This window comes from Felis catus, chromosome D3 (assembly GCF_018350175.1).
Source record: "Felis catus isolate Fca126 chromosome D3, F.catus_Fca126_mat1.0, whole genome shotgun sequence".
NCBI lineage: Eukaryota > Metazoa > Chordata > Mammalia > Carnivora > Felidae > Felis > Felis catus.
The window spans coordinates 43951382-43977693 of NC_058379.1; the positions used below are offsets into that span (position 1 = coordinate 43951382).

The 26312-nt window shown below is 35.7% G+C and overlaps 1 long non-coding RNA gene across 1 annotated transcript; it reads right to left on the reverse strand.

Annotated features, from left to right (window-relative positions):
- Positions 1-74: 74 nt before the first annotated feature.
- On the reverse strand, positions 75-24925 carry LOC109493349. The gene is made up of 6 exons (XR_006587981.1): positions 24500-24925; positions 12892-13000; positions 2092-2256; positions 900-1501; positions 614-823; positions 75-133 (listed from the first exon to the last, which is right to left on the reverse strand). It is a non-coding gene; the product is annotated as an uncharacterized LOC109493349 (long non-coding RNA).
- Between the last annotated feature and the right edge of the window lie 1387 nt (positions 24926-26312).

The following is a 26312-nucleotide window of genomic DNA, read 5'->3' on the forward strand; positions in this document are numbered from 1 at the left end:
AACTTTGGCTCAGGTCATGATCTTGCAGTTTGTGAGTCCAAGCCCCACGTCAGGCTGTCTGCTGTCAGTGCAGAGCCCATTTGGATCCACTCTCTCCCTCTCTCTCTGCCTCTCCCCCGCCTCTCAAAAATAACTAAACATTAAAAAAAAGAAAATGTAAAGGCTTTTTAAACAAATTAATGAATGCTTCTGGATTTTAAAAAGTATTATGAAGTGATATTCCCATATAAATACATTTTTACATGTATTTTTATATTTTCTCAATTTAGTGCGTAATCATGTCTTATGCTGTCTAAAAAATGTACTAATAATCAGGTACATAGTGTAAATTGCATGTCAATTATAATTCAGTACCGTAAATTGCAAGTAATTTCAAAAATGCATACCACAAATGTGTTAAGAATGTGATGTGGCTAAGTTCCTATAGAAACTTTAGCTAAAATTTCCAAACAAGTTTGATACTTACTATATTTAATACAACTTTCCAAAATAGCATTAAAATTTTCTTTAATGTAAAATGATTTCACTTGATTCTGAACTACTTTAATAAACAGAAAGTTGTAAAAATTTAGGTTCAGTTTTAAGAACTTGGTTTTATATGCTTAATATTTACCCCAAAGTAGTTTATATGTCCATATTTCTCTACATCTGAGAAGTGAATCAGGAAGAATATGTTCCTTTGCCTAAGGGTACTCTTTATGAGATCAGCCAAACCATTCTTTTCTTTCCACAGGACATTCAGGCTTGGGAGTCAGTGTAGTTTGACATTTTTAAATCCACTACAGCCTTGGTGCAGCCTAGGCAGAGTTGGGAATTCCAGCATCTATCGAGATAAAAGCAAGGAAAAGTGTAGGGCCAGCCGTGAGCACAGAGTGCCTTAAGGGCTTCTCCTGACTCACCCTGAATGCCTTCCTCCAACATCTGTTTTTTATTTCCTAGAAGCTCTGTTCCATTCAACTGCAAATATACTTGCATTGACCCTAGAAACAGAATGCAGAAATAGAAAGAAACAGATTTCTGTAAAACAATTACTTTCCTGCTCTGCGTCATTGCCATCTTGGGGACCCTACTGATACCACACTCACAAGCTAAAGCATGCAAATAACTGATAGTACAATTTTTTCCAAGGACGGGGACTGCTACATTTGTGGAACCCTTGAGATGTGGGTGCATGACCACAGTAAGAGAGGGAAGCTTAGATCAAGGAGATAATAACAGATACATACAGATGGTCACATACTCTTTCTCATTTTTTGCAACAGCCTCCCATCCAAATTTCACCCTCCTACCCAGCACCACTCCACTGAGTCCTTAGACTTAAGTGTGCTTTCTGACCCACTGCCTTTTAGGTTCTTATATCTTCCTCTTTGGTGCCCTTAAATTGGAGAATTGCCTTTTTTGGCATCAATAGGCTCATCATCCCATATTTACTTCCCTTTTTTATTTGTCACAATTTTTATCACTCCTCTTCAGTCTCAACTTTGACTTCCATACCAAACACCTAGAAAGAGAAAAATGTCTTTCTGACATTTCACTATTTTTATCTCTCTTCCATCATTTCAAGCCCTCCTGAAATATAACATGTTCCCTAAAATCTCTGTAAGTGGAATAGAGGCACTGATTCCTCATACCCACCCATCAACATATAAATATTACCCATATACACTCTATATATGCCCTTTACCCCCCACCCCTTCTTTTGCAGACAGTATAAATATTCTGCTAGTTGAATTTATACATTTGTTTTGGTTTATGTGCTCTTGTCATTGCTGCTTTATTCATTCCCTAGGGCATAGGCTAGGACTTTAAAAGCAACAATCATACTTTTCATTATAAAAATAGTACATACTTATTTTTAAAATTTTGGAAAATATGAAAAAATAAAATAGAACAAAAGAATTGAGAAACTCTGAGGAACCAATGATACTCTCTAGTCTTTCCAAGCCAAAATGGTTCTCATCTCTGCTTCTTGTCGGTCTATTTTATTCTTTTTCCTCTGTCCATGAACTGATTTTTTTCTACTTCTCCCGGTACCTAAGCCAAATATAGCAACTTCAGCATCATACACATACAGTGAATATAAGTACTTACAGGGGTCAAGAAGGAGTTCTTATTTCAATCCATATTCTGTAAATTTCACATAATTATTTTTTGGATAGTTAATACTTGCATATGACATATAAATCCAAAAGATACAACATGGTACATAATGAAAAGTAATTCTTCCTCCCATCTCTGTCCAGAAGCCACTAGTTCCTTAACACAAAAGGGAACAGCTGTTCAGTTTCTTGTATTCTTTCCATAGGTACACAATCATATTTGTTATATAGACTTTTCTCTGCCTTGCTTCCCACCCGCCCCCCCGCCACCCCATCTTGACAATGTGCCTTAGATTTTGTTCTGTATCAGTAAATATAAAACTCATTCTTTTTAACTGCTGTAGAGTAGTTCACTTGTTACATGCACAACAATTTATTTAACTAGTACCTTACTAATACACATTTAAGTTGGTACCAATCTTTTGCTATTACAAACAATGCTGCAATTAATACTTTCATACACAAGTCCCTCCTATTTATTTTGATTCTTCTTTCAGTTATATGGTCTCTACAATATTTTTTTAAAAGAAAGTCTCATAGGTACCATGGCTTTCATTCATTTTTTCTTTTTTAAATTTCCTACTTAGTCATGGTCTTTGCTTCCTATATTTTTCTATATAATCTTGAACTTATTTTTCCTTTTGCTTCTGCAGTGATTTGGATTTTGGAATAAAGATTTCTTATTTTTAGTCTACTAATAGTTATCTTTAAACATAATGCTGAGTATGCATTTTTATGATTACAGATTTTAAGAATAAAACTAACTTTTGAGAACTTCCTATTTGCACAGGAAATTTGGCACATTTTCTGCCCAACTTTATCTTTCCGCCTTCTTTTCTGAAAATACTACAATCCATTTTTTCAAGTTTGACAATATTATCTTCAGGTTTGTAACTACATTTTAACAATTTGATTTATTTCTGTATGTTTGACTTCTATATTTGTTTCCAGTCCTTGTAGAGAATCTGTTTTCTTGCATTTTAATTTTTACTAATTTTTGAGTGGTCTAAAGTAAAACCTTAAATAATTTTAAAATGAAGAATACTTAGGTGAGATCTAGCATATCTCTAACAATGTCTGTTGTTCCTCACACATCAGTGAAAACATGGATAGGCAGTTTTTTGGGTCCACAAATTTTTGCCTTAAAAATTAATTAGATTTACTCTTTTAGACTTTTTTAGACTTAGTGCTACTGAGGAAATTAGAAGACCAACCTGTGTCTTGTGCTCTACTGGCAGCATTTTCTTACTTAGCTCTTGTAGGATTCCTGAAATTCAAAACCTTCACTGGGATAATTCTAGAGGTGGATCTCTTGTCATAATTTTATTTTTCCCGAAAAAGAGAACACCTTAAAAGACTCAGGTCTTTCTTTACCCAAGTAAAGTAAAATTTTTGTCTAAGTTTACTGCACATGCTCCGTTTATCTTATTTTCTTCTTTTGGAACAACTCTTGGTAGTTAGGATCTCATCTTTGTCCTCACCTCTATTTCTTTGGTCTTCTACATTCTGGGAAAGCTTCTCAAGTTTTTATTCTGAAACACTGATTTGATTTTCTGCACCAAGAAGTCGGCTATATACTGATTCCAGAATGGATTCTATTTGAGTTACTGCATTTCTAAATTTTGGGTTCCTTGAAGCCTTTTCTAGTTTGTTTTCTTCTCACCCTAATCTGTTTTTATTTCAATTTGGCCTGCTCTATTTTTTAATAGCCTGTATTTCATAGACACAGATTTTTTTAAGACATAACATATCTAGTATAATGGACAAACATTGTGTGTACAACTCAATAGAGTTTACATAAAATGCACTCATGTGAACAATACTCAAATTAACTATAGAATACTTTCAACACTCCCAACTGTTTCCTCATTCTCCCTATCCATAAATCCCTCACCAAGGTTAATTAATATTCTGATTTCGATCACCATAGACTAATTCTATTACCATTGGGTTAGGTTATGTGTTGGGGCACCTGGGTGGCTCGATCAGTTAAGCAACTGACTTAATTTCAGCTCAGGTCATGATCTCATGATTTGTGGGATTGAGGCACACATCAGGCTCTGCACTGAAAGCATGGAGCCTACTTGGGATTCTCTCTCTCTCTCTCTCTCTCTCTCTTTTTCTGTCCCTCCCCCACTCATGCTCTCTCTCTTAAATAGATAAAACTTATAAAAAAAGGATTAGGTTACATGTTTTAGAATTTCACAGGAATGGAATCATATAGTACATACTTTTTTGTGACTGACTTCTTTAGTTTTATACATTTTGTGACATTTTTTATTGTAGTAAAATATATAACATAAAATTTCACATTTTAATCTTAAAATTTTTTTTAAATGTTTGTTTATTTTAAGAGAGAGAGAGCAGGGGAGGGGCAGAGAGAGAGGAGAAGAGAGAAAATCCCAAGCCCAGATGTGGGGCTCAATCCCACAAACTGAGAGATCATGACCTGAGCCAAAATTAAGAGTTGGACACTTAACTGACTGAGCCACCCAGGCACCCCCCATTTTAACCATTTTTAGGTGTACAGTAAAATGATATTAAGTATACTCACATTGTTGTGCAACCATCCATCCATCTCCAGAACTTTCCATCTTTTCAAATTGAAATTCTATATCCATTAAACAACCACTTCACATTCCCTCATCCTCTGAGCCCCTGGAAACCATTATTCTACATTTTGTCTCTGTGAATTTAACTATTCTAGGTACCTCATACAAGTGGAATCATGTAACATCAGTTCTTTTGTGTCTGACTTATTTCACTTCACATAATGTCTTCATCTATATTGTACCATATGTAAGAATGTCATTCCTTTTTAAGGCTAAATAATATTTCATTATACATATATACTCATATACATATATATTCATTTTGTTTATCTATTCATTCTCAATGGACATGTTTTTTTTTAAAGCTTTCTAATATTTTTTCCTGTTCCTGTAGTAAATCAGTAGTAGATGAAGATGAAACTTTTTAAAACCTCTTAGATTATTTCTCTTGTCTTGCATGCAAAAATGTATTCCATGGGGTGGAGTGCCAGGGTGGCTCAGTTGGTTAAGCGTCCGACTTCGGCTCAGGTCATGATCTCCCAGTCCATGAGTTCGAGCCCTGTGTCAGGCTCTGTGCTGACAACTCAGAGCCTGGAGCCTGTTTCAGATTCTGTATCTCACTCTTTCTCTCTCCTCCCCCGCTCATGCTCTGTCTCTCTCTTCTCAAAAATAAATAAACGTTAAAAAAAAATTTTTTTTAATGTATTCCATAGGTCCCACTCCTTTCACAATTTTCTCAACTTGGAGGTGGGAAAAAATATCTAGGCCCAGAGTTTGAAAAAAGATAAGGTGAGGAGTTTTGCTGTTTACTTCCCTCATCTAACTTAGGTACTGATTGACTCTCCTTCTCTAATAGTCTGTGATTCAGTATGCACAGGCCTATTCCAGTTTTTATTGCTTAACAGGCATTTATCTTGTGTGTTTCCTCTGAAATGAAATAGAATCACTTCCTGATTCTCTATTAGAAAGAGGATGTTTAACATAGAGAATTTAACTGTATTGACTCCTCTTTAATGACATTGAGTGGTGAATATCAGGTCCTCTACCTGACCTGAAATTCTTTACTTTTGAGAGGATTAAATATACCAAGATATCGATTCTCTTTATCCTAGCTTTACTGTGTGCTAGGGATTATAGAAACTGAATTAATTAAGAGAGACACTTATGAAAGGAAGGGACTCTGTTCAGAAGTCTGTTTCCACACAGTGAAGGCCATGGCTGCCTATCCTTCTCATCAGTGAAGCTCTGTGTTCCCAAACTATGGGCAGTAGTGAGGGAAATCATAGGGAAGTATGACACAGAATTCTTTCTACCTATTTTCTGGCTGTTCTTTCCTTCAAAAGATGCTGTGTGCTTGAGATATCAATTCTGTTTCTTAATTTGGCACTATTGAAAATTTAATAATAGGAATATTTCCAGAAATGTCTTTTATGATTGACTTTTAGTCTTTGGGAGTTTGTTGTGCATTTTCATCTTTTGGTACTACTTAGTGAATAATAGAAAGTTGGGAGAAGAACTATTAAATGCTATTATTACTCAGCCATTTTCCTAACCCTGAGGTTTGGGTCCATGATTGTTTGACTTACTTTATATAACCTGGGTATTATAAGACACCCGAGGAAGAGTATCTTCCCCTACTGGCCTGGTACCTTAAATGCAAGTATTAAAACAATTTGTGTTAAGTATTTGCCATTCTCAAGATTCTCATGAAACACAAATATTCTCCAAAGGGATAAAATAGGTCAGTATCATCTTGGTTTGATAACTTTAAGTTGTCAACCAAAGCTAGTTTGCTATGGCAGTGTGAGAGAAAAGCACAAAAGCTAATGACAGCTAAAGTATTTTCTAGGATTCAGACCACAACTTTAAATTAGGGAAGCAGAAACACTTTACCATGGAGCCCTCTCTAGTGCCCCAGGCAATCCCTGACAAGTCCTCAGTACTTCCTATCTAGAGGAGCATCAGAGAAGAGTTGGAAAGCACCATTACCTATGGCCAACTGCTAATCAGTCCCAGGATCTTTACCACAAACTGGTGGCTTTCTATGATTCTTTTTTTGCTTTTTACCAATGTAAATCTTAGTTGTTATGACATGTTATGACACAGTCTAATATGAAAAACAGATAAAAGTGTACTGCTCTAATTGAAGCAGGGAGTGGTTTCAGAGAGTATACCCTCTCCCCACTACTTTGGCCTTGAACAGGCTCTATGGAATGCCTAAAACTCTGAATAGCACAATTTCTAAATCACTATCCTAGACATCACTAAAGGATGTTTGTGCAAACTACCCACTGAAGAAGAGTATGAGAAAGGGCATCAAGATGTCTCAGCATAACTAGAATGCTTGAATTCTGATTTGGTCAGTTATTTTAAGAATATACTTGATTGGTGTTGTCTATACTTAGCACTCTTACCCTCTTCCTATCCCAGGCAACTATTGAGGGAGTTCCATTGGGCTGTGTGATCTCCAAGACCTTACTCTTCCATTATATTAATTGTATATATCATTACAAACATCCTAAAGAAATGTATTTCTTACATCTACTCTCAAAATGTGGCTTCCAATTCTGACCAAATGAGACTGCACCCACTGTGGCCTATCTCTCTGATTACAACTAAAAAGCTCTGGACAAAATACACAAAAACAATGACCTGAGGACTCTTTTAAAAAAATTTTTTTTTAAATGTTTATTATATTTTTGAAGGAGAGAGAGACAGAGTGTGAGTGGGGGAGGGGCACAGAGAGAGGGAGACACAGAATCGGAAGCAGGCTCCGGGCTCTGAGCTGTCAGCACAGAGCCAGACGCAGGGCTCAAACCCACGAACTATGAGATCATGATCTGAGCCGAAGTCGGACGTTCAACCAACTGAGCCACCCAGGCGCCCCATGAGGACTCTTAAACATAAATGGAAATCAGGCAGATTGTGAAGTGGAGTCAAAACTTGAGAAGCAACACCTTTGAGAATGAGTTTTCTGTTCCCTCCCCACCTTTTCTTTCTTTTGTCTTTTCAAAAATTTTTTTACTATTAATTTATTTTTGAGAGAGTGGAAGACAGAGTGAGAGCAGGGGAGGGACAGAGAGTGGGACACAGAATCTGAAGCAGGCTCCAGGATCTGAGCAGTCAGCACAGAGCCCAATGTGGGGCTCAAACTCATAGACCTCGAGATCATGACCTGAGCCAAAGTCGAAGGCTTAACCAACTGAGCCACCCATGTGCCCCTTCCCCCCACCCTTTTTCCAGTGGCTTTGTCCCAAGGGTGGGCCCCATGTGCAGAAATGCTCAGCAGCCGTGATATAAGCAGTTAAACTTCTAAAAAGAAATCTCTCTTTCTGCACAAAAGAACTGGGAAAAGGGGTCTCTGTGGGGGCAGAAAGCATAGGAGGAAACCTGGAAAGAGGTGAAGTGAAGAGCATGCCTTAATACTGTGTAAAAAACTATACCGGATTCTAGTTTATTCTTGAGCTGCATATGCATAGGACAGACCCAAGGCTGCATAGCAAAAGCTTTGAGAATTGAACTAAGAATTAAACCACCAACCAGAGATCAAAGAGAAATAAAGGGAGTCCACCGACACTGAACATCTGCACAGTCATTTCGGGCTGCTGTATGTCTTTATTACCTCAAGGGCACGTAGGGATGAGGCCCAGTGAACCTGCAATGATTTATAGACTGATCTCCTCTCTCGACAAGGACAACAATAGAGGTGATCAGGTAGAGAATGGATGGCTGCAATGAGGGCTCGGGAGAAATTAGTCCAAGGCCAGTGAATGAACTGTATCTTGGTGTGTAGATCGCATATGTAAATGACAAAGAATATCTCAGCACAGACCATCTCAACCACCAACAGAGAAGAGTATCCTGGCGTTGAGATGCTGAGCCAGATTAGAATCACCTGGCACAATATAATCTCAGCAAACAGTAGAATTCCCTTTCTAGTGCACAAGAAGTTGGTGCAGGCAGCCCAGCAGCCATGGACTGAGAGACGCTCAGACTCCAGCATGGGGAAGTCTGGAGTTCCTGGGGGCATGAAAGATCTGCATTCTTGATGGAGAGTTCTGAGCAAGACGTTGCACACCCTAGTCGTTTGCCTGCTGCCTAGAAAGTGATTTTAAAAACTTATACTCTGAAGCTAACTGGATTGACCACTTGCTAAAACTTTGATGATAATCATATGATGATGATGATGAATGATGATGATATCCCTTAGAGTATTTTAACAGTATTCATATCTACACAATTTAATATTTAAAAAGTTCAGAATACATTCCAAAATTACCTGATAAGCAAAGAACTAAGAAATGTGACCAATTCTTCAGGGAAAGACAATGAACAGGTGCAAACCCTAAGATGACACAGATGCTGAAATTATAAGACAAAGACTTTAAAACAAGAGATACTAAAATAAGCTCCGTGAAGTAAAGGTAAACACACATTAAATAAAATTTTTGAAAGGTAAAGTTCTCAGCAAAAAAATTAAATTACAAAAAAAGAACAAAACAGTTTTAAAACATACAATCTTTGAAATTTAAATTTTACTGGTTGAGCTCAAAAGCAGAAGGAAGATGACAGAGAAAAGAGTGGACTTAAAGATAGATTCTGAAGAACAAAGAGAAAAAAATGGAATTGAATTTCAGGGAGTCATGGGACTATATCAAAAGTCTCACATTTGTATCTGTCTTTCTCTGTATGACTTATTTCACTTAGCATAACGCTCTCCCATTCCATCCACGTTGCTACAAAAGGCCATATATCATTCTTTCTCATTGCCAAGTAGTATTCTATTGTGTATATAAACCACAATTTCTTTATCCATTCATCAGTTGATGGACATGTAGGCTCTTTCCATAATTTGGCTATTGTTGAAAGTGCTGCTATAAACATGGGGGTATAAGTGCCCTTATGCATCAGTACTCCTGTATCCCTTGGGTAAATTCCTAGCAGTGTTATTGCTGGGTCATAAGGTAGATCTATTTTTAATTTTTTGAGGAACCTCCACGCTGTTTTCCAGAGTGGCTGCACCAGTTTGTATTCCCACCAACAGTACAAGAGGGTACCTATTTTTCCACATCCTCTCCAGCATCTGTAGTCTCCTGATTTGTTCATTTTAGCCACTCTGACTGGTGTGAGGTGATATCTCAGTGTGGTTTTGATTTGTATTTCCCTGATGAGGAGAGACATTGAGCATCTTTTCATGTGCCTGTTGGTCATCTCAGAAGACCATGGGGGAGGGGAAGGGGGAAAAAAAAAAAGTTAGAGAGGGAGACAGCCAAACCATAAGAGACTCTTAAAAACTGAGAATAAACTGAGGGTTGATGGGGGGTGGGAGGTAGGGGGGGTGGGATGGGGGGGGGTGGGTGATGGGCATTGAGGAGGGCATCTGTTAGGATGAGCACAGGGTGTTGTATGGAAACCAATTTGACAATAAATCTCATATTTAAAAAAAAGTCTCACATTTGTAACAATGGAGTCCTATAAAGAAATTGGTGCAGAAAAAAAAAAGTGAGGAACCAAAGGCTAAAACGTTCCTAAATTTGGTGAGAGACATTAACTTGCATATTCAAGAAGTTTAGTTAACAAAAACAGAATAAACTCAAGGAAAACCACAACCAGACACATTATAATCAAACTTCTGAAAGTTAAATATATACAGAAAAAATCTTAAAAGCAGCTAAGGAAAAATGACATATCACATATAGGAGAACAATGATGTTAACAATGATGGTAGACTTCTCATCAGAAACCATGGAGGCCAAAAGACAATAGAATGACATTTTTAAAATGATAGGAAAAAATCATTAACCCAGCATTCTACATTCAGCAAAATATCCTTCAGAAATGAAGGAGACATAATGACATTCTCAGAAAAAGATAAACTAAGTTAGAGAACACATGACCAACTAAAAGAAATGTTAAAGGAAGTTCTTCAGACTGAAGGAAAATAATACCAGGTGAAACCTGGAACTTTAGGAATGAAAGAAGAATAAAAACAGTAATATCTGGGTAAACATAGAAGACCATTTTTTTTTTAATTTTTTTTTCAACGTTTATTTATTTTTGGGACAGAGAGAGACAGAGCATGAACAGGGGAGGGGCAGAGAGAGAGGGAGACACAGAATCCGAAACAGGCTCCAGGCTCTGAGCCATCAACCCAGAGCCTGACGCGGGGCTCGAACTCACGGACCGCGAGATCGTCACCTGGCTGAAGTCGGACGCTTAACTGACTGCGCCACCCAGGCGCCCCTAGAAGACCATTTTTTAAAAAGTTCCTTAAAATATGTGTAATTATTGAAAGAAAAGTTTTCATGTCTGATGGGGTTCTAAATGCATGTTAATTTAGAACAGCGACAACTATGCAATAAAGGGGAGAGATTAAGGGATTTATGTGGTTGTAAATTTCTCATATTACTTAAAATTAAAATATTACTTAAGAAGACTCTGAAATGTTAAGTATTTCTACTCTAGTATCGAGAGCAGTGGTTCTCAACTTGCAATAGTTTTGCCCATCAGGGGACAATTGGCAGTTTGGAGACAGCCATCACTGGGGGAAATGTGTAACTGGCATCTGGTGGGTAGAGGCCAGAAATGTTGCTAAACGTCCTACAGTGCACAGAACAGCTGTACAGAACAAAGAATTATCTCGTCCAAAATATCAATAGTATTATTGTTGAGAAACTCTTCCCTAGAAAAAAACAGAAAAAGAGAGAGATAGAAATGGAGACAGAGAGAATAACAAAATATAATACATAAAGTAGAGTGTAATACTCAAACTATTTAAACTATCCAAAAGAAAGCAGAAAAGAGGGGAAAGGGGAACAAAATATACATAGCAAAATAGTAAACCTAAAATCAACCACACCAATAATTATATTGAATGTAAATAGTAAACACACCAATTAAAAGATCAAAGTAGTCCTAGTGGATTAAAAAAAACAACTACATGTTCATCTCAAGAAACCCGGTTTAAATATAAAAACTTAGATAGGTCTGGGGTGCCTTGATGGCTCAGTCAGTTGGGTGGCTGACAACAGCTCAGGTCATGATCTTGCAGTCTGTGGGTTTGAGCCCCACGTCGGGCTCTGTGCTGACAGCTCAGAGCCTGGAGCCTGCTTCTGATTCTGTGTCTCCCTCTCTCTGCCCCTTCCCTGCTTGCTCTCTCTCTCTGTCTCTCTCTCTCTCTCAAAAATAATAAACATTAAAAAAAAAAAAACTTATATGGGTTAAAAGTAAAAGGATAGAAAAGGATGTATTATGCAAACAATAAGCAAAAGGAAGCCAGAGTGACTATTTTAATATCAGACAATGTAAGCTTCAAAACAAGGAATATTATTAGGATAAAAAAGGCCATTAGAGATTAAGAAGATGGTCACTTACCAAGAAGACATAACAATCCTAAGCAGGTACGGTACACACCTAATAAGGAGACTTTACATAAAATACATGAAGCAAAAACTAATCGTGACAAATTTAAATAAAATAATACAAAGTATGTTAATTAACCATAATAAAATTGTATTATAAATCAACAACAGAAAGATAATTTTCTTTTAGTTTTGCATGTGGGTGTCAAATTGTTTGATCACCAGTTGCTGAAAAACTATTCACCACTGAATTCTTTGGCAACATTGTCAAAAATCAATTGACCAATTTGTATGAAACTAAACTCTCTGTTTTGTTCAATGGATCTATATGTTTTTCCTTTACTAGTATTACACTGTTTAGACAACCGTAGGTTTATAGTAAGTTTGAATCAAATAGTGTGTTTTCCCATTTCAAAATTGTTTCGGCTATTGTAGGTCTTTTGTTTCTGAAGTTTTAGAATCAACTTGCTAATCTCTGCAAAATACTCTGCTGAGATTTTGATAGAGATTGCATTAAAACTATAGATTAATTTGGGGAGAATTGATATTCTAAAAAGCCTTCCAATCCATGAATACAGTGTACTCTCTATTTATTTGGGTCCCCTTTTACTTCTTACATCAATAATTTATAATTTTTAGCATATATGTTGTTAGATTATACCTAAATATTTCATATTTTTATACTATCATATAGTTTTCAAATTTCAATTTCTAATAGTTTTTGCTACTTTACAGAAGTAGAATTAATGTTTGCATATTATATGCAAAGTATAATCTTATGACTTTCCTAAATTCACTCATTAGATCCAATAACTGTTTTGTACATTCTTTGGCATTCTCTATTTGCTGTCGGTCAATAGAGAGAGATTTCTTTCTTACCTTTCAATATGTATTTATATTATTTCTTTTTCTTGTCTTATTGCACTGGGTTGGCCCTCTGGTACGATGTTAGATAAAGGCAATGAAGGTGGACATCCTTCCCTTGTACCTTATCATAAAGAAAAGAATTCAGTTTTTCATCATTTTGTGAGTTACAGGTATCCTCTACTAAGATGGGAAGTTTCTTTTTTTTTTTTTATTTGATAAGCTTTCTAAAAATTCAAGAATAGATGTTTTTTCTGCATCTCTTGAGATGATTGTGTAGTTTTTCTTTTGTGTTGTATTTATATGGGTAAATTACATAGAATGTAAAATATTTAACCAACTTTCCATTCCTTGGGTAAATCCCAAACTTATCATGAAGTATTATCCTTTCTACATATTGCTGGATTCAATTTACAAATATTTTAAAGGTTTTTGTGTGTGTGTGTCTATGTTTATATTATGTTTATTTCCTTTTCTCTTTTGTTTATATTTTTTGCTTGTTTTATTATCATGGTAATGCTAGATTCATACAATAAGTTGGGAAGGTTTCCTTTCTCTACCATTTTCTGGTAGAGTTTGTGTGGAATTGATATATCTTTGAGGATTTAAAAGAATTTTTTAATGTTTATTATTTGTTTTTAAGAGAGAGAGAGACAGAGTGAGATAAAGTCTACGTGGAGTTCCACTCTGAGCATGGTGTCTGCTTGGGATTTTCTCTCTCTCTCTCTCTCTCTCTCTCTCTCCCTCTGCCTCTCTCTCTCTCTCAAAATAAATAAACATTTAAAATAAATAAATATTTATTTTTGAGAGAGAGAGAGAGAGAGAGAGAGAGAGAGAGAGAATCCCAAGCAAGCTCCATACTGTCAGTGCAGAGCCTGATGTGGGGCTCCAACTCACAAACTGTGAGATCATGACCTGAGCCAGGATCAAGAGCCAGATGCTTAACTGACTGAGCCACTCAGGCACCCTGGTACTTGGTTTATTTTAGAAATGTGTTGTTTAACTTCCAAATATTTGAGGATTTTACTCATATCTTTCTATTGTTTTCTTGCTTAATTTTGTTCTGGTCAGCTAACATACTGTGTATGTGAATTTTTCTCCAACTGATTTTATCTACTGTGGTAAAAGATACATAAAAAATTTTACCATTTTAATAATTTTTAAGTGTACAATTCAATGACTTTACACACATTTGCAATGCTATGTAACTATCACCACTGTCTATTTCTAGAATTTTAAAAATTATTTCAAATAGAAACTCTTAATCTATTAAATAAAAACTTCCTTCCCCCCAGTGTCTTGCAACTCTAGCCTACTTTCTGTCTCTATGAATTTGCCTGTTCTTGTATGGTTTGAATTCTTTAAATTTGTTAAGATTTGCTTTATGGTCCAGACTATGGTCTATTTTGGTAAATGTTCCATATATATTTGAAAAAATTATTATGCTGATGGTAGAATATTCTATAAATGTAAATAGGATCAAGTTGATTGATGGTATTGTTCTTTTATATTCTATTGGTTTTTTATTAAATTGTTCTATTGATTTCTAAGAAAGAAGTATTGATACCTCCTTATATAAATGTGGAATTTTCCGTTTAGTTCTATTAGTTTTTGCTTCATATATTTTGATGCCCTCTTGTTAGGTGCATACACATTTAGGATTGTTACATCTTTTTGATGAGTTACCTATTTCTTTTTTTTTTTTAATGTTTATTTATTTACTTTGAGAGAGAAAGAGAGAGCATGAGCAGGGGAGGGGCAGAGACAGAAGAAGAGAAAGAATCCCAAGTAGGCTATGTGCTGTCAGCACAGAGCCCAATGGGGCTCTCAATCCCATGAACCAATCCCAAGAACATGACCTGAGCTGAAATCAAGATTCGGATGCTCAGCCGACTAAGCCACCCAGGTGCCCAGAGTAATCCATTTCTGATTATGGAATGTCTCTCATTATCCTTGCTAATACTTATCTTTCCAAATCTTCATTATAAGCTCTCCAGATTCATAAACTGGAATTACTCCATCTCATAGTCTCAAGTCACATATCTTCCCTGCTCCACCCAGTGATATATCTTAATCTGATTTTGTGAGATAACTACAGTAGTTTACATGTTTCTAAAAACAGAACTATTTGGCTTGCAGAACAAATTGAGAGTTGTGTGGCAACTGAAACATATGCCCTCCAAATACAAGGTAATCTCACATTAGCAAAAGAAAAATTTTAGAAAGCATTCTATGGTGGTTATTTGAAATAGTAGATTGAATGAATTGAAATCCTATTTAGGACACCTTATTGTGTTTTATCTTACATTTTGGGACCTCTGGCCTGTTTCCTTGTCCTGTATTCCCTCCTAACTAATGTTCTAGTAAACATCAGAGGGACTGAGCATCAGAGTGACCCCTAATGCCAGAGTACACACATTCCCACTCCCTAAATGCCAAGCTAAATTCCTGAGGGAGCCAGGATCGACTTAATATCTATTTCCAGATTATAGAATAGTGGAGAGTTTTGTAAGGTTGGTTTGAGTCCTCACAAGGCAGCATTGGCCATCATAGTTTGCTGTGTCAATGTGTAGGAAATAGTATCTCCTTGCCACCTATACATGACCATTATTTCCCCAGCATGGGACTTTTAAAAAAATCACTAACCCAGAAAACAACTCTTAACTGCCTAGAGAAAGGGAAAATTATCTTTCTTGTGATTCATCAGAAAAGTTAAATGATGAAAATGGGGAGTATCCTTTGTGAGTCTCAAATTTTTCATCTGGAATATGGGAATTATGATAATGCCTGCCTCAGATATTGCTGTGAGAAACAAATAAGATAATTGATAAGAAATAATTTAATAAACTATAAAACTCTAATATTGGTTATTAATATTGCTTTTTATAGTACCAATAAGATTTATTACCTTAATAACCTAGTTTTAACTGGGAAAGATGATGTCTTCCTTTAGCTTATATTTCTTTCAAATTCCTTTTTCACTTTATGAAAAGAAGCAGTTGGCATTTCAGCAAATTTTTTCTTTCAGTTTTGTTGAAATATGATTGGTATATAGTATTGTATAAGTTTGAGCATATAGCAAAATGATTTGACTTACACATATTGCAAGCAAATTATTACTATTATTTTTTAAGTTTATCTATTTATTTTGTGAGATAAAGAGAGAGAGCAAGGGGCAGAGAGAAAGGGAGAGAGAGAATCCCAAGCAGGCTCTGTGCTGTCAGCATGTAGCCAGACACAGGGCTCCATCTCTCGAGCCAAGGCAAGGAAGGCCCAATCCCAGGAACCATGAGATCATGACTTGAGCTGAAATCAAGAGTTGGACTTTTAACTGACTAGGCCACCCAGGCACCCCATAAGCAAATTATTTTTAAAACTCCTTTATCCTTTATATTAATGCCTCTGCTTTCTATTTTCAACAAAATGATTCAATCTGTCCATATCATTTTCAATGAATCTATGTCCACTTAAAGGTATTTTAAGAAGACAAAATATTTCCATGAACATACATGGTACATCTTATCTTTTAAAGACTAAATTTGAAAAGCTAAATATCTTTCCTTAGCTATTTCTAAAATATGTCACCCCTATATACCAGTCTTCAAGTTCTCAGAATTCATATTCAATCATCACTATAGCCCAAGATATATATATATATATATATATATATATATATATATATATATATATATACATACATATATGTATATGTATATATATACACATATACGTATATACATATATATACACATATATATACATATACATATATATACATATATATACATATACATATATATACATATATATATACATATATATACATATACATATATATATATACATATATATATACATATACATATATATATATACATATATATATACACATGCATATATGTGTATAAAACTTCTGTTTCAGATAAGGCCAGCTAGAATACAGTCTTACTGTATAATACAGATTTTTAGTCTATGCAAAACATAGTATTTTTCCTAAAGTGGGCCTAATGCAGGGCTTGAACTCATGACCCTGAGATTAAGACCTGAGCTGAGATCAAGAGTCAGACATTCAACTGACTGAGCCATGCAGGCACCACCCATAGTACTTTTTTTTCTATTGCGGCATAATTGACACATAATATCCCATTAATTTCAGGTGTACAGCATAGTGATTCAGTATTTTTTACACATTACAAAATGATCCCCATGATAAATCTAGTTACTATCTGTTACCATACAAAGTTATTGAAATATTATTGACTATATTCCCTATCCTATATATTACATCCCCATGACTTCCTTATTTTATTACTAGAAGCTTGTACCTCTTAGTCCGCTTCACCTATTTTACCCTGCAAAGCATAGTTTAAAGTCTCTGCACATACAGTGTATGTGTTTTTTTGAAATATGAGTTTGACAAAAAAATAATGAATTGCTTACATTATTCAGAATAACTTAAAGATTTTAGTGGGTTCAACATCATATTTTTGAACACCATGTACTGACATGAACACCTGTTTATAGAATCTGTAAGAAACACTGTTGAAAGCATAATCTAAACAAAAAATTTTTTTTATTTTAAAGTTCTCCAAATCAGCTTGCCTATTTGGAATTAATTTTGATTGGGATTTTCTTTGCAAATATGAAGAGTAAAATGTTTTCGATTATTTGATTATCTCAACTACTTGCACTCTAAATAAATGAGTTTTATGCATTTTCACTGAATAGGTAATTAGGAAAGGGAGAATGCATTCATAATGACCAAGAATTGGCATTTGTGAAAAATAAAAACACAATTATTTATAAGTGAATTGTTCATTTCGCTATTGAGTTTCTCACTATTAAAATGTAATTATCTGATTTCTAAATAGAAGCATTCCAAAAGATTAAAAATTTTAATTATAAGTACTTTTTAACTTTTTTCGTAAAGAGACAAATACAAGTTTTTCACTAAGATATATTATTTATTTTAAACTTCATAAATTATATGGAATAAAATGTCAGAAAGGTGTTGGATAAATGTAATAACAGTTAATATTTGTAACTGTAATGAATATTTATTATGTTTATCAAAGTTTAGTAAGCCCTTATTATGTACCTTGTATATTTCTAGAATTTTATCTGATTATCTCATTTTAATTATCATAACCCTCTGACAGATCTCCATTTGAAGATAAAGACACATTGAGCCGCAGAATATTATTTAACTTATACATGTCAAGAAGCTAGTATATGACAGAAGCATAATTTGAACAAGGTCTCTGACTTCATAGTCTGTGAATTTGCTTGTGTTTAAGTGTATTTGTGTATGTGTCTCTATCTTAATATACAAGTAAAGACTCTGTACTATTTTCAGTTGTATTAAAAGAGGAAGCTAAAAAAATTTTCCTTCCTCTAGTATCTAGTATGAAGGACCAAATATTTATATAATTTTTAGGGTTTTTCAAAAATATACGGTGTGTATAGTTATACTGCATATCTCATGAGTATATGTATGTTTTTATAGTTCTTATGCCTTGAAGGAATATTCTTATCTGATATTTTAATAGAAGTATGGTATCCTCTAACATTATAAAGGTATGAAAAATTTGAAAAACCAAACCATTTCAGTGGCTAAGAAATCACATACAGACATGCCGTAAAACGTACTAAATAACTCACAATAGCAGTTTTAAATATCTTCATTTTTGAAAAAAGTTTGATAGATTTCATTTTTTAGAACAGTTTTAGATTCACAGAAAAAATGAGTGGAAAGTACAGTAAGTTCCTATAGTTATATCCCTGCCTCTGAAATACAGATGTTCCTCCACTTAACACCTCTACCCCTAGTAGTACATTTGTTACAATTGATGAACCAACAGTGACACATCATTATCGCCCAAAGTCCATGGTTAACATTAGGGTTCTGTCTTGATGTTTTACATTGTATGGGTTTGGACAAATGTATAATTACATGTATTCACTATTATAGTATCATACAGAGTAGTTTCACTGCCCTCAAAATTCTGTGTTATGCCTATTCAAGCCTCTCTCCCTCATAACCACTAACATCACTGACATTTTTACTGTCCCCCTCCATATTTTTGCCTTTTCCAGAATGCCATATGGTTGGAATCACATAGTATGTAGCCTTTTTGGATTGGCTTCTTTCACTTAGTACTATGCATTTAATTCACCTCCATATCTTTTCATGGGTTAATAGCTCTTTGTTTTTAGTGCTGAATAATACTCCATTGCCTGGATGTACTACTGTTTATCTATTCACCAACTAAAAGACATTGGTTGCTTCCAAGTTTTGACAGTCATGAATAAAACTACTAAAAGCATCTGTGTGGATATAAATTTTCAACTCCTTTGGGTGAATACCAAGGAATGTGATTACTGGATTATATGTTGAGTATGTTTAATTTTATAAGATACTGTCAAACTGTCTTCCAAAGTGGCTGTACTATTTGCATTCCACCAGCAGTGAGTGAGAGCCGTTGTTGATCTATATTCACGTCAGCATTTGATGTCATCAGCATTCCACATTTTGGCCATTTTAACAGGTGTGTGGTGGTATCTCATCATTTCTTCAATTTTCAATTGCCTACTGACATACACTGTTGGGCATCTTTTCATTTACTTATTTACCACCTGTGTATCTTCTTTGGTGAGATGTCTGTTTAGGTCTTTTGCTCACTTTCTAATTGGATTGTTCACTTTCTTACTGTTGAGTTTTAAGGATTCTTTGTATATTTTGGGTAAGAGTCCTTTAGCAGATATTTTACAAATATTTTCTTCCATTTTGTGACATGTCTGCTCATTCTGTTGTCATTGTCTTTCTCAGAGTAGAAGTTTTTAATTTCACTGGAGTCTAGCTTGTCAATTATTCATTTCATGGATCATGCCTCTGGTGTCTTATCTAAAAAGTCATTACCATACCAAGATCATTGATTTTCTCCTTTGTTCCCTTCTAGGAATTTTATAGTTATTTTACATTTTATATTTACATGAGATCCTTTTTTTTAAAGTTTATTCATTTATTTTGAGAGAGAAAGAGAGCACACATAGGGGAGGAGCAAAGAGAAGGGGGTGAGAGAGAATCCCAAGCAGACTCTGCACCACCAGCACAGAGCCTGATGTGGGGCTTGAATTCATGAGCGATGAGATCATGCCCTGAGCCGAGGTCAAGAGCCAGGCACTTAACTGACTGAGCCACTCAGACGCCCCTACACAAGAACCTTTTTGCGTTAATTTTTATGAAAGGTGTAAAGTCTGTGTCCAGATTCATTTTTGTGTGTGTGGATTTCCAGTTGTTCAAGGGCCATTTGTTGACAAGACTATCATGGCTCCTATTTTACTGCCTTTGCTCCCTTGTCAAAGATCAGTTGACTATGTTTTTGGGCTTTCTATTCTGTTCCATTGATCCATTTGTCTATTTTTCTACCAGTACCAAACTGGATATTTTAGCTCTATAGTTGGTGTTTTATTGTTTTTTAGAGAGAGCAAGAACAGGAATGAGAGGCAGAGGAGCAAAGAGAGAGAGAGAGAGAGAGAGAAGGAGAGAGAGAGAAAGTGGATCTTAAGCAGGCTGTACACCCAGTACAGAGCCTGACTGGTTCTCGATCCCACAACCATGGGATTGTGACCTGAGCTGAAATCAGGAGTCAGATGCTTAGCAGACTGAGCCATCCAGGCATCCTTGAGTTGTGTTTTAGATCATTTACATTCAATGTGATTATTGTTATTTTAGGACTTAAATGTGCCATTTCATTTTTTGTTTTGTGTTTATTGTCTTTTTGTTTTGCTTCTCTGTGTTCTTTTTTTCCTGCTTTCTAATGGGTTACTTGAACAATTTTTATAATTCCATTTTTATGTATGTGTGGTATTTTTTTGCATATATCTCTTTGTATAGGCTTTTTTAGTGATTATTCTAGGTATTACATTTTATATGTGTACAACTTTTCACAGTTTACTGGTGTTGACAATTTACCAGTTCAAAAAAAGTACAGAAACCATGCTTATTTTTATATCCTTTTACCTTCCCAGTTTTAATGCAATTGTCTTAAATATTTCCTTTACATACATTAAAAAAAATTTTTTTTAATGTTTACTTATTTTTGAGAGAGGGAGAAAGAGAGAGCACAAGCAGGGAAGGGCAGAGAGACAGGAAGACAGAGTCCGAAGCAGGATCCAGGCTATGAGCTGTTAGCACAGAGCTCAACATGGGGCTCAAACCCATGAACCATGAGATCATGACCCAAGCTGAAGTCGGACACAACCAGCTGACCTACCCAGGCGCCCCTCCTCTACATACATTTAGAACTACACCAGGCATTGAGATATCATCCAGGGTAGGCCTGACCAAATCAGAAGAGACTTTGAAAGAAGATACAGATGATAAACATTAGAGACAACATTCCCACTGGTCTGTTACCTATGAGGGCCCTTGGGGAGCTTAAAGTGGTCCCACACCAACACCTAGTAAGAAAACAGTGACTCTGTCTTACAACTACAAGAAAGTGAATTCTGCCAACAGCTTGAATGATCTTGGAAGAGGACTCCAAGCCTCAAGTGAGAACCATAGCCATAGCCAACACCCTCACCTCATTTCTGCCCAGTGAGGTCCTGAGCAGAAAAACCAGCTAACCTATACCAGGACTCCTAATCCATCGGAACTGTGAGATAAATTTGGTTTTGCTTTAAACTGCTAAATGTGTGGCAGTTTATTACACAGCAATAGAAAACTGGTACACAGATCTTGCTTTTGAGCTTTGGTAGGTCCAACTAGAGCGGCTTTGAATCCATGGCTAATTTTGTCCCACTACTGAGGCAAAACCTTTCTGGCCAATATTCTGTTAGTTATGAGGATTTCTACTCTGGAATCAGGACAAGGAAGTATTTCCATCAATGGATTAACTCCAGGGATTATTCCCTTTAAACCTTTTGGTTGTTCTTTCCCCAGCCTCAGATAGTGTCTTCACATGTAAATGTTAATCAGTACTCAGCTGAAGACTCCAGGGGAAAATCTTTTCAGTCTCTGGAGTTCTTTCTCTTTGTAGCTCCAGTATATTTTGTTGTAAACAATAGGCACCTGGTCTCCTGAGACTCCTGGCTCCCCTCAACCCAGGGAAACAAGCAGGCCCTGCCTAAGTTTCTTTCTCCTTGAATCATGGCCTGGAAATTCTCTCTAGGTAAGTTGAGCCAATCATGAGGCTCATGTTACTTGTTTTCCACTTTGCATCTGTCATTATCCTTTGTTACCTGTGTATAATATCTTGAAACCATCATTTCATATATTTTATGAAATATGAAATTTCCAGTTGCTTCAGGTGAGAGGATAAATCTGGTTCCTGTTATTCCATCTTAGCTGGAAGCAGAATTACAGTGCTGCACTGTGTACTTTTAAATTTTGATGTCTTTGCTCACAGTGTTCTGTCTTCTACCTTATCCACTTGGTGAGCTCCTCATTATCCCAAGGACAGGTCAAATGTCACCTTCTCTATAGAATCTAATCCTGATATTCAGTAATAAATAACCATGCTCTCCTTTGTGCTCCCATGGGCCTTACTGTATCATGTTTCTACTCTGAGATGCATCGGATTATATCCCAACTGCTTGAGTAGATATCTCACTTTTCCTTTTAGGATATGAAAGGAAATGGCTTCCATTGAATTGACATTGCCTGAATCCCAACAAATCAGACCCATGCTAGGGTTGAGGCTACAATGATGAAAAGATATGTTCCATTAAAGAGTTCGTAGCCTAAAGAAAGGGTATTCTCTTAAGCCAATAAGCAATCCCAGTGCCAGAAGAGAACAGTATATACAAGATGCTGTGTGCTATGTGTAGGAAGAAACATCACGAAACAGAGGAGTCCACCTAAGCATCACAGGAGCATTATTCCTCCATCTGAAACTTGAGGGCTAAGTAGGAATCTATAGGTAAAAGGCTAATTAAAAGAAATTCTACACTGGGTTATCAATGGGTCAAAATCCAGAGAGATGTGGAGAACCTGGTATGCTTGGATAAGTGCAAATAGTTTTAGCATTTGTAAATGTTTAGAAAAAGTAAACTAAAGCCACTTTATCCCTCAATATTTATGGAGTGCCTATTCTGTGCCATGCTCTGCTAGATTCTTGGGCTGTACTGATGAGCAAAAAGAGGTACAAACCCTTGGTAGCTAATGGCCAACATCAATTGCTGTATTATCTAATATGGAATGTATATGTAGAAAAAAATAGCATCTAATTATCTTATCAAGGCAACCAAGTATTTCCTATGATGCAAACACATGAAGTAGAAATTGCAGGTTGAGTTTTTCTTCAGCACACTATTAGCCTACTTCTCATCACCAGTGGCCTAGGCATCTGCCCTGTGCTTAAGGAATACAAACTAATGCTAATATAAGTTTCATCAGCACATAGAAATGAAGGGCAGAAGGAAGGAAGTAAAGAGGAAGGAAAGCAAGTCTGTTGCCCCCAGAGACAATTAAAAACATTTTTTTTCTATCTCCTGTTTTCTTATGTATTATCCATGCTACTCTTTTTATTAGTCCATTATATTTATTTCAGTTAAATACTGGCCTAGGATGATATTAAACAGACTATGTTTCACATTGCTGACATTCTCTTCTACCTACAGAGACCTGAATTCATAGACAGTGGGTTTCTCATGGGAAGTTAATTGCAATTTTGAGAAGCAATATGGCTTAGTGAATTTAGAACAAACAAATCTAGAAGAATAAGGGGTTGGGGGTGGGGGTATCTAGGGATAGGGGAATCTGTTAGACCCTGTTACTGATGGATTACTGTTTTCTGAGCATTGCACATGTGTTTCAAATAGATCTCAAGAGGCATTTGTATATCATTTTTAAAAGGGGGAGAGGGAGAAGAGTTTGATACTTTCTGCTCTGATCTCGTTGAGATGCTCTTTTTTTTTTTTTTTTGTCTAATGTATTCTTCCTCAAAAGGGCAGAATCCAGGCCTGATGCAGTGTGAGAGAAGGGGTTAGTCTGTTCTATAAACTGTTAGAGAGATTTAAAAAATAGGCAATCTAATTGACTCATACATGGCTCACAGCCATATAAATGCTTGCAAAATTGCTTCTTGCGCAGCAGTAGTGACCACAGAGAAGCAGAAGTAAAATGGAAGTAAGTGAGATGAGAACTCTTAGGAAATCCTTAACAGGACTTTAAAACTTTTGTTAAACCTGTGTTTAACTTTGTGAGGAACTATCCTTCAGAAAACCAAATACATTTCAATGAGTATACTGCAAGTCAAAATTCACATACTTGCCTACAAAATAATACATCTCGGTGTAAAAGTTTGTTTCTACCAAATACATTGCCTTTCAGAACCAACTGCTGCCGAGAAACAATTTTTTTTCAAGAAGAACTGTGACTACATGGTTACTAGGAGATTTGTAATCTGCTTTAAACATGTTACTAAAATAGAAGTTGACATAATGACTGAATTTGCTGTTTACATTTAATTAAAGGCATTGCTTAAAATAAAATATATTTGGGCACTTATCTAAGCTGTCAGCAATGTACATATATATAACTTTCTCTATTTTCACTTTTTTAAAATTGAAGCATAGTTTACATACAATATGTGTTAGTTTCAGGTGTACAACATACCTGTATTCACTTTTAACAAAAACGTTCTTGTCTTCTTCAAGACTCTACCTTTATATTGGTTGGCTTTATCTGTGATTACTTCCTCCTTTCTCTCTGTATGCTTTGCTGAAAGTTCCCTCATACCATCACTCAGTATCATTTGTTTTTTCCTTGTCAATCATACTCCAGAAAAAGTCTTTCATCTGTGTTTTCCTTTTACTAATTAATTAAATGTAATCTGCTCAAATACAATATAAGTCATTTGTAGCTTTAATATCTAGATTGGTCACCAACTTGGAAGCAGGAAATCATTTCCTTCTAAGACTTCATTCTAAAAGCCTGTTGTCATAATGATAACAATATAGTTACTCAACATGTTCTTTGTTATGAACAATTATCTCCACAGTTACCAAAGACATTTTTCAGGCATCCACTTGAATTTTTAAACTAATTTTATGATTTGTTTCATTACTCTCCTATGTTAGTTTTTACCAATTCCTGGAACCTAATATCATCATATTAAGTCTAAATGAAAACTGAATTTTTTTAGAAACTAAACTAAGAGCTGAGATTCATTATTAAAGTGGGATTTCTTTCTTTCTTTCTTTCTTTCTTTCTTTCTTTCTTTCTTTCTTTCTTTCTTTCTTTCGCTTCTGGTGATTTAGTTATGCAAAACTGAAAAACACTTTGTGTGTGTGTGTGTGTGTGTGTGTGTGTGTGTGTGTGTGCGTGTGTGTGACTTACCAGGCTATACCAACCAATAAAAGGGTCAAGGTCAAGGCATTCAAAAGGGATAGATGTTTTATTTAAGTATTTTATTTCTTGCTACGCAATAATAAAATTATATACATACACACACACACACACACACACACACACACACAAACAAATGAGGAGGAAAAAAATACTGTTTCTCAATATACTTTATTCCAAATTTTGAAGGTAGATGTTCTTTTAGGAGAGATCTCTTTGAGGTTCAATTTTACTGAGAATGTATTGAAAAGTAATAGGTTCTCAACTGGCAACACTGAAATTTCCAATTCATCTAGCCCTCTAAAAACATGTTTGATCTAATATTGAACATACCACTCCTGAATTGAAATTCATCACTTGCTTGTATGGTACCTACTATTTTTGTACATCTCTAGAGTTGTAGAGAAGGCAATGATGATTCACTATGATTAGAATAATTTCTGGCTCTATTAAATAAATGTGGAAAGGTGAAAAAATGGAAAAAGACAAAGTGGAAGGGATCTTTTAAAAGAGGGTAAGGGATGGGATGCCTGGGTGGCTCAGACAGTTGGTCATCAGACTCTTGATTTGGGCTCAGGTCATGATCTCGTGGTGGTGGGATCAAGCCCCACATTGGGCTCCATGCTGAGTGTGGAGCTTGCTTGGGATTCTTCCTGCCCCTCTCCTCCCTGTGTTTGCTCTCTCTCACTCAAGAAGAAAGAAAGAATAAAAGAGTGTAAAGGGCCAAATACAAATCCTATCAAGTTTTTGCCCTGGCCTCAGAAAATTTGCCCTATATGCTATACTATAGCTAGTTCCAATCATTGAGATTTCCTATGGGTCTCATGAGATATTTTGAATATTTTCCAAATCAAAAATCTCAAGTATTCTCATAGAATTTAAGGATTATAATTAAAATATGTGGAAAAATGGGAGCTTCAACTTAATCACCACCAGGATAGGTCCTGTCCTTTTTTGCCTACTCTTTGTGGCTACTCATGGAGGCAGAGGTCGAATGAAGTTTTGGGAAAATACTGCACTTTTTAACCCAAAGAAGGCAGGGAGAACAGAGTCATAGGTCATAGTCTTAGCCACTGCCACC